At 40.9% G+C, this 13,672-nt stretch overlaps 1 long non-coding RNA gene across 2 annotated transcripts in view; it reads right to left on the bottom strand.

Moving 5' to 3' along the window:
- Window positions 1–3,926: 3,926 nt before the first annotated feature.
- Window positions 3,927–13,672, bottom strand: part of LOC134296499 (uncharacterized) — a 39,810-nt gene continuing 30,064 nt past the window's right edge. The window contains exons 3-5 of one of the 2 annotated variants that reach the window (XR_010003275.1): window positions 6,563–6,662; window positions 5,808–5,896; window positions 3,927–4,223 (exon numbers count right to left, since the gene is read on the bottom strand). This is a non-coding gene — a long non-coding RNA (uncharacterized LOC134296499). The remainder of the gene's footprint in view (window positions 4,224–5,807; window positions 5,897–6,562; window positions 6,663–13,672) is intronic. The other variant, XR_010003274.1, reaches the window with a different exon arrangement.

Here is a 13,672-nt window from a genome sequence, read left to right on the forward strand (position 1 = left end):
AACCAATTCAACACAGTTTGTGGCAGACACAAAAACAAAGTTACTGGACTATAACAACAACTTTCAAAGTAAATAACACAAAATTAAACAGAAAATAACACTTTCAAACAGGAACATAATTTTTTTTGAAAAAAATTGTTACATAGTGTAATCACAAGAGCTACTTTATATATTCTAACTTAGCCATCTTGCTAACACTAAATATTTTTAAAGAGAATAATAGAAGTCCGAGGAAAAAGTCTCACCTTGCATAATGCAAGCCTGAATTGACTGTATTTTCAATATATGATATCAAAACAGGGAGCACTCTATTATTGCTGTGTGCCTTCAAGTCACGTCTGGCCTATGACAGCCCTAAGACAGAGCTATCACAGGCTTTTGTCTTGGTAAGGTTATTTAGAGATGGCCTGCCATTCCCTTCCTCTGAGGCTGAAAGAATATGGGTTGCCCAAGGAATTTGAATCATGGTCTCCAGAGTTGTCACCAAACTACTATACTGACTCTATAGTAGTGCTATTTATTATTAAACTAGCTTGGGGATCCAGTGGTGCCCGGGTTATTTTTAAAAGGCATTGTTTGGTTTTGGATGTTAGGTAATATCAGTATGGTAATTTGTTACGCTATTTCTTAGAAGAACTCAGTCTTTGCTTTTGTTTTTTTATGAATGCTCCCATTAGAAAATGCATAAGGATGTGGGTGAACTACAATTTCCAAAAAAGGTGGGTCAATCACTCCAAACCATGCCAGTATTTAAAGTTGGCCATGTTGGGTTTGTGTGCTGAGATTTGTTGTCAGATGAGTTCAGTGCTCTCTGGATGCAGAGTGAATTATAAGTCCCGGGTTCCAAGGTCAGCTCCTGCCCCCAAACCCCTCCAGTATGTTTTATTGGTCACCAGGTCTCTATGTGCCACGTTTGGTCCAGATTGTTCATTGGTGGGGTTCAGAATGCTCTCTGAATTCAGGGTGAACGACAACTCCCGCACAGGTGGGTCAGTCCCCCCAAAACCCCTCCAGTATGTTCTGTTGGTCATCAGGGTTCTTTGTGAATCATGGAAATAGAAACACATCATCATCACAAATACACTGTCCAGTGCTAGCATCTTTCCATTTCTAATTACAGGGTTTTTTCTATTTATTTTCAATTTTTACCATGAAATACTAGTTCACCAGAGATGTATCTACATTGTAGAATTAATGCAGTTTGGCACCACTTTAGCTGCCATGGCTCAATGCTATGGAGTCATAGAAGTTGTAGGTTTACAAGGTCTTTAGCCTTCTCTGCCAAAGTATGCTGGTGTTTCAGCAAACTACAACTCCTAGGTTTCCCTAGCATTGAGCCATGTCAGTTAAAGGAGCATCAAACTGCATTAATTCTACAGTGGGCATGCACCCATTAAAAAGGATTACAGCCAATTGTATTGTGTACTACACATGCCCATTGCAGGAACATAAAATGACTGAATAATCAAGAATAATCAAGACCAGCTATTTAGTGGGATAATTAAAAGGTGGTTCATCAACTTCCATTTAGATTTGTGGAACTTTGGATTTAATTCCACTTCTATGTAATTATGAAAAGGCTGTGCTTATGTATTGCATTTGGGGTCTAGCAAAGAAGCAACCAATATATGCATACTCATCTTTCAGCTCCATTCTTTGTAGTTGAGAACTAGTTCTTTGAAAACTACAATTCTATTATTCTTGTTCTCAAAACAAACAAACAAACTATCCACAACTCAGCTGAGCTATCTATTATGTGAATCAAGTCTATCTCCACTTCCCTCCCTGCCCATCCTTTTGCTACAGCAATGGCAGTAGATTTACAGTGTGGTTTGTTCTAGTGAATCACAAGGAACTACAAAGGGTAGCTCAAACAAGTTATTTGTTTAGATCCATGGATCTTTGAATATGCACACTTATGCAGAAACACAATTCGTAAACATCAACATTCATGGATATAAACTTTAAATTATAAACATTCAGAGAAACTGTTTGCTATGGAGACTATTTCCATAGGAAAGGTGTGGGCAAACCACATTCTTTTGGAAGGTTGCTGGTTCAAATCCAACCCAGGGAGAGCGCAGACGAGCTCCGTCTATCAGTGGGCACATGAGAGAAGCCTCTCACAAGGATGGTAAAAACATCAAAAACATCCGGGCATCCCCTGGGCAGCATCTTTGCAGATGACCAATGCTCTCACACCAGAAGCAACTTGCAGTTTCTCAAGTCGCTCCTGACACACACAAAAAAACCACTGCTTTATTCAATTTCAGCCTTGTAGGTCATTTCATTTTTTCCCAAAAAAAATCTTGCCAAGTGTATGGAACTCCTTGTCACTGTATCTCCTCACTTCTTCCCCTAATTTTTCAAAGCTTTCTGGTAATACAGAGCTTTAAGATTGGGTATGTCAAGTAAAGGGAAGCTATGTCTTCCAGATGTTGCTGTACTGCAGCTCCTAACATTCCATCCTTACCAATGCTGTACTGTACACACAATTCCATCTCCGGCCTAAAAAATTAACCTCACACCTTTATTAAATAAATAATATTTGACATAACAGACTATTTCCAATTATTGTTCTTTTTAAAAATAAATAGAGATGCTTAGTGGCAGTTTCCAAAGGTGCCTAATGAACTAGAATGTCACAAACCTCTCAAGGACTTTTCACTTCAGCCAAATAGACTAAATTTATTCCAACCAAATCCCAATATCCTTAGGACTTTCAACACATTTTAATTATCACATATATTTATTTATTTATTTATTTATTTATTTATTTATTTATTTATTTATTTATTTGCAGTATTTATATTCCACCCTTCTCACTCCGAAGGGGCCTCAGGATGGATCCCAGAACACATATACGGCAAACATTCAATGCCATTATACACAGACAGGACAGATAACAGGACAGATAGAGGTATATAGGCATTTCCCATCTTTGGCATCCTGGAGGTTGTGCTCGATTTCAGTCACAGAAAATGGGGGGTGCTGTCGCTCCATCCTCTATGTCGAAGAACCCTGTTCACAGACTTCCTCCTTCTTTGATTGCCGGCATTTTTCTGGAATTTCCTTATGGAGCCATTAAAATACCCCCCCCCCCCCCCCCCCGCTTAAGCGGAACCTATTTATGTACTCACTGCTATTTTCAATCTGTTATGTGGGCAGTGAACTGGGCTGAAGGTCGGGTGCTCACCCCTGACCCAGGCTTCAAACTGCCAACCTTTCAGTTGGTAAGATGTATTTCATCTGGTGGCTAATCTGCTGTGCTAAAGCTTGGCCCATTTCTCTCAAAGTTTTGTGTCCAACCTTGTCTCACACAACTAAATCCAGCCCATCCTAACTCTTCACCTGGAGGTTTCATTTTACCCTTCTCTATCTGCCACATCCAAACAGACATCCTCAGACAATCTGGATTTGATATTTCTCAAAATACTTAAAATAATTCAACTCATGTAACTGTCTTTAAATGAGTGTCAGTGTACAGTTATAACCATTAGATGTCACTTTAAAAGTCAGAGCTCTGTCCTGTGGAATCCTGGGATTTGTAATTGGTGAAGCACTTTGCATTCCGTGCTAGGCAGTTCAAACATACACTCCCCTGAAGTACAGCTCTGAGAATTTTACAGCTCACCAAAATTGTAACTGCTAGGATTACTTAGGGTGGAGCCATAGTAGGAGTGGATAAAACTGCTATGATTGTGTCATGTATTGGAGACAAGTCACAAACTAGACAATTGTAGCACTATGATTCAACTTTAATTTCCATGATTCTGACCCATAGAATAGAATAAAAATAGACAATCCTCTATGGTTGTTTGGATTGTGTGTGCGTTCAAGCCAGTGAAGAAAGATTATGCCCAACGTTGTTTTTGATCCAAGGGTTTTCCTTGGCTTCACCAAGAATGCAACCAACCACCTTCTTTCATGGGTCAAGAGAAACAGTTTATTGATTGGTGGTCACAAATTCATAGGTTCACATGGTGACATGTTAATGGCAATCACAGCATGTGTTTAGTTTAGTTCTCACAGTAAAACTTAAGAGTGTTATCAAAAGAGAAAAATAAAGGACTATGGTTCAGCCTTACAGTCTTGGGTTGCAATGCAGGGTGATTCTTTACCGTCCTTCAGTGGTGACTTTGCATGTGTAAAGGCGGGTGAGAACTGAGATAGGTTGCTGAGGTGTTAACACAGACCTCAGAGCATTCCCTTTCTCTTCTCCTCTAAAAAGGGGTGAGATTTAAATTAAAGTTTTACAAGAAAGTTCCTTTTAACTCTATATTCCATAGGACACAGTACTAAGTAAAAAGTTCTCAAAAACAAAATTAGTTAAGCACCAGGCACTCTTTATGGTATTGCAACCAGTGTTAGGAAATAGAGGTGTGCAATTCAGCCAAAAGGCATGCCATTTTGGGGTCCATTTTTGGCCAATCCCTCATTATGTTTACCGGGAGGTCACTCAAATCAGGATGGGTATTGCCATTTTTATTTGACAATGGGAAACTTTGAAAGGCTCAATTCTCAATCATTTTAAAGCCTATCTGCATGAAACCTACCTCATTTTTAGATTCCATTTAAAACTACAGGTCTGCCAAGCTTCAAAACAATTCACCAATCTACTGATTTTTAGGATTCTTTTAAGTTTTTTACCATATTTTTTTTTTTAAAAATTAGACAAACCACAAGAGAGGGTTCTGAATTGTAATCGCCCGTTGTGTCCATTCTCAGCCAATCAGAGCATGGACACAACCAGGTTTTTTATTGGCTGACAAACAGAGAGAGAAAAACTTCAACTCCCATCATGCTTCAAGAGGAACTCAGAGACTTTTCAATTCCCGCCCCATGCAAGAGCTGCTGGGAAAGTGAGTTCCCAGCAAAGCCCTCTCTGGAAGAAGAGACTAGGAAATTTTCCAAATGGATGGACGCTGCTGCTGCTCCTGGGGGAGGGAGAAAAAGATGCTTCTCCAGGAGCCCCCGTGGCAGACCCCTGCCTCAAGTATTTTCAAAACTTAACTGTTTACTGTCCAGTAACTGATAAAATCTGGCACCCTTAATCCGTTTTGGTCAGCTTTTGAGTACCCTCCCCCATATTCTGTTTTTGGGGATTAAACAAAACGGACCACAGAATATTACAAATCATTTTCATTCAAACCTATTTGGGCCCAAGCCTATTAGGAAAGTCTGTTTTCAAAAGTACACTTTATTCCTTACAGAAGCAGTTTAGGGATGAGCACTTAGAATTATCTGCCAGAGAGCTCTAGTGCCTCCCCAACAATGAACACTAGGATTCGATAGGATGTTGCCATGGCAGTTAAATTCAGGAGAGCCTTATAATTTATCTTTTTCTCTCAAGACTTATGGTGCCATTAGAACTGTAAACTGTCAAGAGGTGACATAAATAATCTGTTCTATATGCAGCTTTTCTCCACACAAGTTCTAAGGGCATGTGATACAGCCACTTCACTCAATCTAAGCAGATCTGCATCTGGTCACTGCCTGGAGAGAAGATTGCTTGGGAACCCATATATGCTGATTTCAGTCGCATGGTGGAAGATAGGCAAGATATAAATGTTATTTGATATGTTAACACGTTAAGTGCCCATGTTAGGTTTCTCCTCATGGGTGTGTGTCTAGAAGTATTTGGGATGGCCACAATTGAAAGGAAAAAAGTATTGAGTAGACCGCCTCTAACCAAACCTTTTAAGCATGATTGCATTCTCATGTTTACAGTTACATGATATAAGGATAAAGAGCAATAAATGGATTGAGGGGAATTTATTTCTTATGACACAAGAAGTGATTCTGACCTTTCCTGCAAATCCTTGACCTTCTTTGTTGATGTTGTGTTGATGTTGTCACTCTTCTAGTGATGAAAAGGTCTGGTATTGAGTGACAGCTTCATTTAGAAAGTTAAAGAGCAAAAAGAGAGATGAAGTGAGTGTAATGTCAAGAGAAGAAACTCTTTTCACATAGTCTAGGCTGCTGACCGTACAATGATGGGATTGTCTCCTCCCTCCATCAAGTGTTTCCTTTTGTGGTTCTAACATATCCTTGACAGTGTCATTCAGATCTATGTACAGGCAGTCACCAAGTTACAAACAAGAAAGGTTCTGTAGGTTTGTTTTTAAGTTGAATTTGTCTGGAAGTCAGAATAGGTACATTTTAAGTGTAACTCCAGCCAAAATATATATGTCTTAGCTTTGGATAGCATGGGAAAGGGCTAACACCCCTTTTGTGCCCCTGTTCAAAAGATTTCACCGCACGTTCTGTCCCTGTGATAACTGGATTTTGAAAAATTTGACTTGTTGTAGAAACAAGGATTGATGAGAAAGCTTCAGTGGAGACACCTCTTCTCCATGACTCTTTCAGGAGTGAACTTCCTTTCCTAGGGGTAGATTTCTCTCACTTCCTGTTGTCTTATCCCCGTTATTAACTATGAGTAATTTGCAAGTTGGATGTTTGTAATTCAGGGACCGCCTATATTTGGCAAAATCTTCTTTCTACTTTCTTTCTTTATTCCTGGCAAAAAATTTTTTTACCATGGTTACCATCCATTCCTAACCTGATCACGACATTCTTGGATGACCTGAGGTTACAGATGGCCAGGATTGTTAGAGATGGTGGAAATGTTAGTCCAGCACATCTAGAAGGCAATGGAGAATCTGGAACAGATAGCATCATGATAGCATGTAGAGATTTACATTCATTTGCCCTTCATAATCAGTACGTGTGGTATGATGAATAGGGAAACAACAGAGGAGGGAGGAAGTTTTGGGTCTAGCAGGTCATATACCAAGGGCAACTTCTATGGATGTCTCTGAGAAATGGACATTGATGAAAGACAATTGTGGTTTCAAGTTTCCTTAAAAGCAGCAGGACTCCATTTTGAGTGCTTCTGAAGTGGTAAAATACCTGGCTTGGGTGATTGTTTCTATAGAAAGATATCTTGATGTTACACCATTGCTGTAAGGCTCATTGAGAAGTTAGGCTGAACATCAATCCTTTCTTAATGAGATTTCAGGTTTCAGATCCTTTTTATTTCCATGATGAAAAGACAAAGTGTTTTTCATGTCCATCTCATTTGAGCAGAGAAACGTGTCTGCTTAATAATTATCTATGTTCTGGAGATAGGTTCCTTGATACAGAGGAGATGGAAAGAGGAGAGCACTTTCTATTCACCTGAAAGAAAGGCTATCCCTCTTAGCAATATGCTTTCAGAAGCCACTTCTCCAAGGACAAAGCTTTTAAATTGCAAGGAGCATCCCTTTACAAAGTCAAAGTAATTGGGATAATTGCATCTTATAAGTGATGATACAAGGTGTATGTGCTGTAGGCAGTGCTGCATCTAATGGGAGTGGAGAAAATGGTGAATCATCTGCCTCTTACACACAGATGCACACACACACACACACACACACACACACACACTCCAAGAATAGTAAATACTTTGTGATTGTATTGCTATTCCTAAAACTATTGTGTAGTAGGCGGGGAAAACATAATAATCTTTTCTCCAATATAGTGCATTCTAATGAATAGTGATCAACATTTCAATTGGCTAGGACTAGATGAAAGTGTCATAGAATGGCCTTGGGAATGAGACGGTTCTCTTTACCCGAGATATATGGCTGGTTGCTGGCCCCTATGGCAAATACATAGCAGAGGTAAAATTGAAATAGTTTGAAAATTTCCAGGAAAAATGACAGCTCTCAGAATCTCCCATATGGTGTGGTTATTTGCATGTTGAATAGGTAATTGTAGGAGCTATAGTAAAAAGAAAGCAATTTCCCCAACTTCAGCAAAGTAGAGGAAAGCCTGTTTGTTTTTTGGTTTTCTTTCAATATCCAGCAGAGAAAATGTTGCATGTGCATGCTCCACTGAATGTTTTCCTAGTCAGACATTATTTTCTGTTCTTTTTGAAATATTTTTTCTTCAAGAAAGAATCAAAATAAACACATGAACAGGAATTTTAGATATATAAACTCATTCAAATTACACTGCTACATACTGTACACTACAATTAAAGTACAGTAGAGTCTCACTTATCCAAGGTTCTGTATTATCCAAGGCAGGCTGCCTTTTAGTAGTCATTGTTTTTGTAGTAAATGTTGCAATGTTTTGGTGCTAAATTCGTAAATACAGTAATTACTACATAACATTACTGTGCATTGAACTGCTTTTTCTGTCAATTTCTTGTAAAACATGATGTTTTGGTGCTTAATTTGTAAAATCATAATGTAATTTTATTTTAAATAGGCTTTTTTCTTAATCCCTCCTTATTATCCAAGATTTTCACTTATCCAATGTTCTGCCAGCCCATTTATCTTGGATAAGTGAGACTCTTCTGTACAACTAAATGACAATTAAAAAAAAACCTAGAAATTTCCCACTTTTTATCTAGTGGTTGTTATTCCTTATTGGTCTATGCTCTTTAAACTACCTCTACTTTAGACAATACTCTATTAACTCATGAATCCCACGGGTGATAAATGCTCCCATCATTGTTGTGAAAAAACTATGAGCAGGTCTCAATCTTTCTTAAAGTTAGTCAAGGATTTCTATTTAACTAGTAACTATTTAACATAGTAACTCAATTTCAGCTATTTCACAGATCATCATCAACTATTCTTGCTTTGAGACAACTGGTTGGTGATAAATGCTCCCATCATTGTTGTGAAAAAACTATGAGCAGGTCTCAATCTTTCTTAAAGTTAGTCAAGGATTTCTATTTAACTAGTAACTATTTAACATAGTAACTCAATTTCAGCTATTTCACAGATCATCATCAACTATTCTTGCTTTGAGACAACTGGTTTCCTCCACCTTTAAGCATGCATGTCTCAAACTCAAGTCCTGTGGGCCAAATCCAGCCCACCCTGTCATTTTATATGGCCCTCCAGATGCTGCACTACAACTCGTGTACAGTAAAGTCTCACTTATCCAACCTTTGCTCATCTAACATTCTGTATTATCCAACGTAGTCTGCCTCCTGCCCGGATCCACAGCTGTTTCTCTAGGCAGCAACGCGCAGTGGGCCAACTCGCCCAACAACACAAGTGCAGTCACGCTCCCAAATAAGTGGTAGACTTGTTGCAAAACATGATGTTTTGGTGCTTAATTTGTAAAATCATAACGTAATTTGACGTTTAATAGGCTTTTCCTTAATCCCTTCTTATTATCCAACATTTTTGCTTATCCAACATTGTGCTGGACCATTTATGTTGGATAAGCGAGACTCTACTGTATTCTTCATCATATTAGAGCTGATGGGAGTTGTGATACAGTAACATCTGTTAAGCTGCAGTTTGTTCGGTATAGTCAGGACAGTGGGGTTTGAACTGAGATACAAGGCTTGAGAATATGAGATCTGACTTTAAAATTTCCTTTAACATTTCCCCAACCTCAGAGCCACAAGTGCTGTTGGGTTGCAATTCCCATTATCCCCAGCCCACATGGCAGATAATCAAACGTAATCACGTGAAAAAATTATAGTTGACCTTCTCTATCCATATATTCCCTGTCCATGAATTCAACAGCCCTTTGAAGGCAACCATAAGGCTGATGTGGCCCCTGATGAAAAGGAATTTGACATCCTTATCTAAGCACATACAATTCTTGGGGTAGTTATAAAATATATTGTAGCAGTCTCCCCAATTTCCTTTCTATATGACTAGCAGTTTCAACAAACAAAATTCTCATCTCAAGTTTAATCTTAACAATATTTTATAACATCAAATTCATTTGAGTCCAATATTTCTGGGCCTTTCCACAAGACAACAATATATGGAGATACAAAGGTATCCTGCAACTTGTTTAAGGACCTCATCAGACGGGATGAATTCAGCATCCTAGGACACTTTCACCCCATCTAGAGGATGGAGCCCCACGTCTCGGCATTGTGTGAGTTCCAGTGGAACCCCCCCCCCCAACTCCAACTATGGTGAAAGCATTGTCAGGCACTTTCCCCCCTAACATGGAAGGTTTCTTGTGTTGTGCTGGCTCCAGTGAAGCCAGCATGGTGCCTTGCCAGAAGGCAATGCTTTCACCATGTGATGGAGAAAGTGTCCCGGAGAGGGAGCTGCATGCGGGGCCACAGATTCCTTCCAAGACATCCAGTGTGTCTTCGGAACTTCAGAAACTGGCTTCCTACTTGGAGACATTTTTGGTTAGTCCTAATCAAAATTATGCCTAACTGTGGATTTTGATATCTTTTCATGCACCAGTGCAAATTCCTTTGCTTGTTATGTATGATTCCAAGGGGACTTGATAATTTGCAATCATGGATGAACAACACTAGCATGGCACAGGGGTGCAAGACGCCCTACTTTGTTGAAGTTTTCCACCTCACTCCTCTTGGCCAGTATTCATAACTGTGATTTAGAACTGCAGCAATCTGGTTGAGAAAAATCTTTAGATCTGCCCACTTATTTGGTTGAAGTATTAGGTATTATTAGAAACATGCAGGGAAGAGAGGATAATGAACTTAACTCTCCAATGGTAATTAAGAACCTCAGTCAAGCATGAGAATGAAGGAATGAACAATCATTTCCACTGGGAAACAAGCTTACAAAAAGAATGCTGTTTGGAGAAATCATAGTTTACATTAGGCAGCTTCATAAGCAAAATTGTCATCTTTCCCTCCCTCTTGCTGCGCTTGCCTCAAGTCTAATTCAAGGATAATTTTTTTTTTTTACATAAGTTAACCCCTCCTTTGCAGATCTGTTTGCACTGGCTTTTTAAAAATAATTTCCTGATAACATATAATATTTTTACAATAGGTTCCCAGTCCTCCTGCTCCAGCCAAAAATAGACCAATATGAACTAGGAATGGCTGTGAACATTAAAATATTTTGATTACTTCTTAAACACTCTCATAGAAAACATGTGCTGGTTTCTGCTCTTGAGTACAGGTAGTCTCCAAGTTACAGACAAGATAGGTTCTGTAGATTTGTTCTTAAGTTGAATTTGTATGTAAGTTGGAACAGGAAAATCACTTAAGTGTAATTTCAGCTAAATATAAATATTTTTTAGTTTTGAATAGCACATGAAGGGTTAACACTCCCAAGACATTTGTTTTGCTGTTAAGAAGATTTCACCTTACTTTCTGTCTCTGTGATAATTGGATTTAGAAAAATTTGGCTTGTTGTGGGAACAAGAATTGGTGATAAAGCTTCAGTGGAGACACCTTTCTCCCATGATAACTGTCCCTTCAGAAGGGTAGATTTCCTCTTACAACCCTGCTGTCTCAGGCCCATTCTTAACTGTGTCTCATACGTATGTTGTTGTTGTTTATTCATTCAGTCACTTCCGACTCTTTGTGACTTCATGGACCAGCCCACGCAAGAGCTTCCTGTCAGCCATGGCCACCCCCAGCTCTTTCAAGGTCAATCCATCCATCTTGGCCTTGGTCGACCCGTATTCCCAGGCCCGGCCCAACACGGGACGCCAACCACGCCCTCACGTTGGGCGCCATGTTGCGGGGGCACTATCGAGCCCCACAGGAGGTGGGGCCAGACCTAGCCCTGCCTCCCGCACCCTGGCCCCGCCGCCCACACAGCACAAGAGGCGGGGCCAGGGAGCGCAGCGCAGGAGGTGGGGCCAGGGAGCGCAGCGCAGGAGGTGGGGCCAGGTCTGGCCCCACCTCCCGCGCCGCGCACCATGGCCCGGCCGGCCTGGCCCAGTCAGGCTGCGGCAGGAGTCTTTCCAGGCCTTCGCCGCAGCCTGGAAGGACTTTCCCGCCTCGCCCTGGCCCCGCCTCCCGTGCTGCGTACCCTGGCCCAGCCACCCTGGGGCAGCCAGGCTGTGGCAGAGGCCTTCCAGGCAGGCTGCAGCGAAGCCTTTGCTGCGACCTGGAGAGACTCCTGCCGCAGCCTGGCTGGCCCAGGCCGGCAGGGCCAGGGTGTGTGGTGCAGGAGGCGGGGCCAGACTTGGCCCCGCCTCCTGCATTGCGCGCTCTGGCCCTGCCTCCTGCGCCGCCCACGGTGCGAGAGGTGTGGCCGCGCGACACGGGGGCATGGTCGCGTGATGCAGGAGGCGGGGCCAGGTCTGGCCACGCCTCCCGCATCGTGTGGCCACGCCTCCCGCACCGCGGGGGGTGGGCAGATTTTTTTTTTCCGCGTATGTTTTAAAATGACCTCAGGCCGGTTCTGCTTATTCCTTTTCCCTTCTATTTGCCCGGCATCATTCTTTTCTCCTAACGTTCCTGTCTCCTCATTATGTGACCAAAGTACTTCATCTTTGCCTTTAACATCCTTCCCTCCAGTGAGCAGCCAGGCATTATTTCCCGGAGTATGGACTGGTTGGATCTTCTTGCAGTCCAAGGCACTCTCAGAATTTTCCTCCAACACCATAGTCCAAATTCATCTATCTTCCTTTGCCCAGCCTTCCTTATGGTACAACTCTCGCATCCATAGGTTACTGTGGGGAATACCATTGCTTTAACTATGCAGACCTTTGTTGCCAGTGTGAAGTCTCTACTCTTCACACTGCTCTCTTCCAAGAAGTAAGCATCTTCAGATTTCTGGGCTGCAGTCTGCGTCTGCAGTAATCTTCGCACCTAGAAATATAAAGTCTGTCACTGCCTCCATGTTTTCTCCCTCTATTTGCCAGTTATCAATCAGTCTGGTAGCAATAATCTTGGTTTTCTTGATGTTTAACTACAACCCAGATTTTGCACTTTCTTTTTTCACCTTGGTGATAAGGCTCCTCAGCTCCTCCTTGCTTTCAGCCATCAAAGTGGTATCATCTGCATATCTAAGGTTGTTAATGTTTCTTCCAGCAATTTTAACCCCAGCTTTGGATTCATCAAGCCCCACAAGTCACATGATATGTTCTGCATACAAGTTGAATAGGTAAGGTGAAAATATACAACCCTGTCATACTCCTTTCCCAATCTTGACCAGTCTGTTGTTCTGTGGTCTGTTCTCACTGTTGCCACTTGGTCATTATACAGATTCCTCAAGAGACAGGCAAGATGACTTGGTATCACCATACCAACAAGAACCTGCCACAATTGATTATGATCCACACAGTCGAAAGCTTTAGAATAGTCAATAAAACAGAAATAGATGTTTTTCTGAAACCCCCTAGCTTCCTCCATTATCCAGCGGATATTGGGAATTTGGGATATCTTTCTTCTGCCTTTTCTAAATCCAGCTTGTATATCTGGCAAATCTCACTCCATATGTATGTTGGATGTTTATAACTTGGGGACTCCTGTATTGCATTTTCTCCCTCACCAGCAGAATCAATTGAAATACCCACCAACTGCCGCTGTTTGGGGGGAACAATCCCAATTAATTCTCTGTCTTCCCTCAGTTTTCAGGTGCTTAAAAATGTCCCAGTGCTAATCTCTCTTACCTCTGTTCTTTGTTTCAATTTCTGCAAACTGAAGTCAGTGTGTAGAAGTAGTTTTGCATTCAATTAATGAAAAGTGGGAGGAAGAGAAGGGATTGGATTTTTCCCCTTTCCCATAGGTTCAGGTAAAAGCAAACTGCTGCAACCTCATGTGTTCTTCCTCATTAATAATTATTATCTTTATTTATACCCTGACTTTCTCCCCATGGGATTCAAGGCAGCTAACAACTATAAATTGTAATTACAATTTAAGATGAAGCAGATACATAAATTAAAATAAATTAAATATTAGTGTGTGGATATAAAGTTAAAATAT

The sequence above is a fragment of the Anolis carolinensis genome, chromosome 2, assembly GCF_035594765.1.
Source record: "Anolis carolinensis isolate JA03-04 chromosome 2, rAnoCar3.1.pri, whole genome shotgun sequence".
Classification (NCBI taxonomy): domain Eukaryota; kingdom Metazoa; phylum Chordata; class Lepidosauria; order Squamata; family Dactyloidae; genus Anolis; species Anolis carolinensis.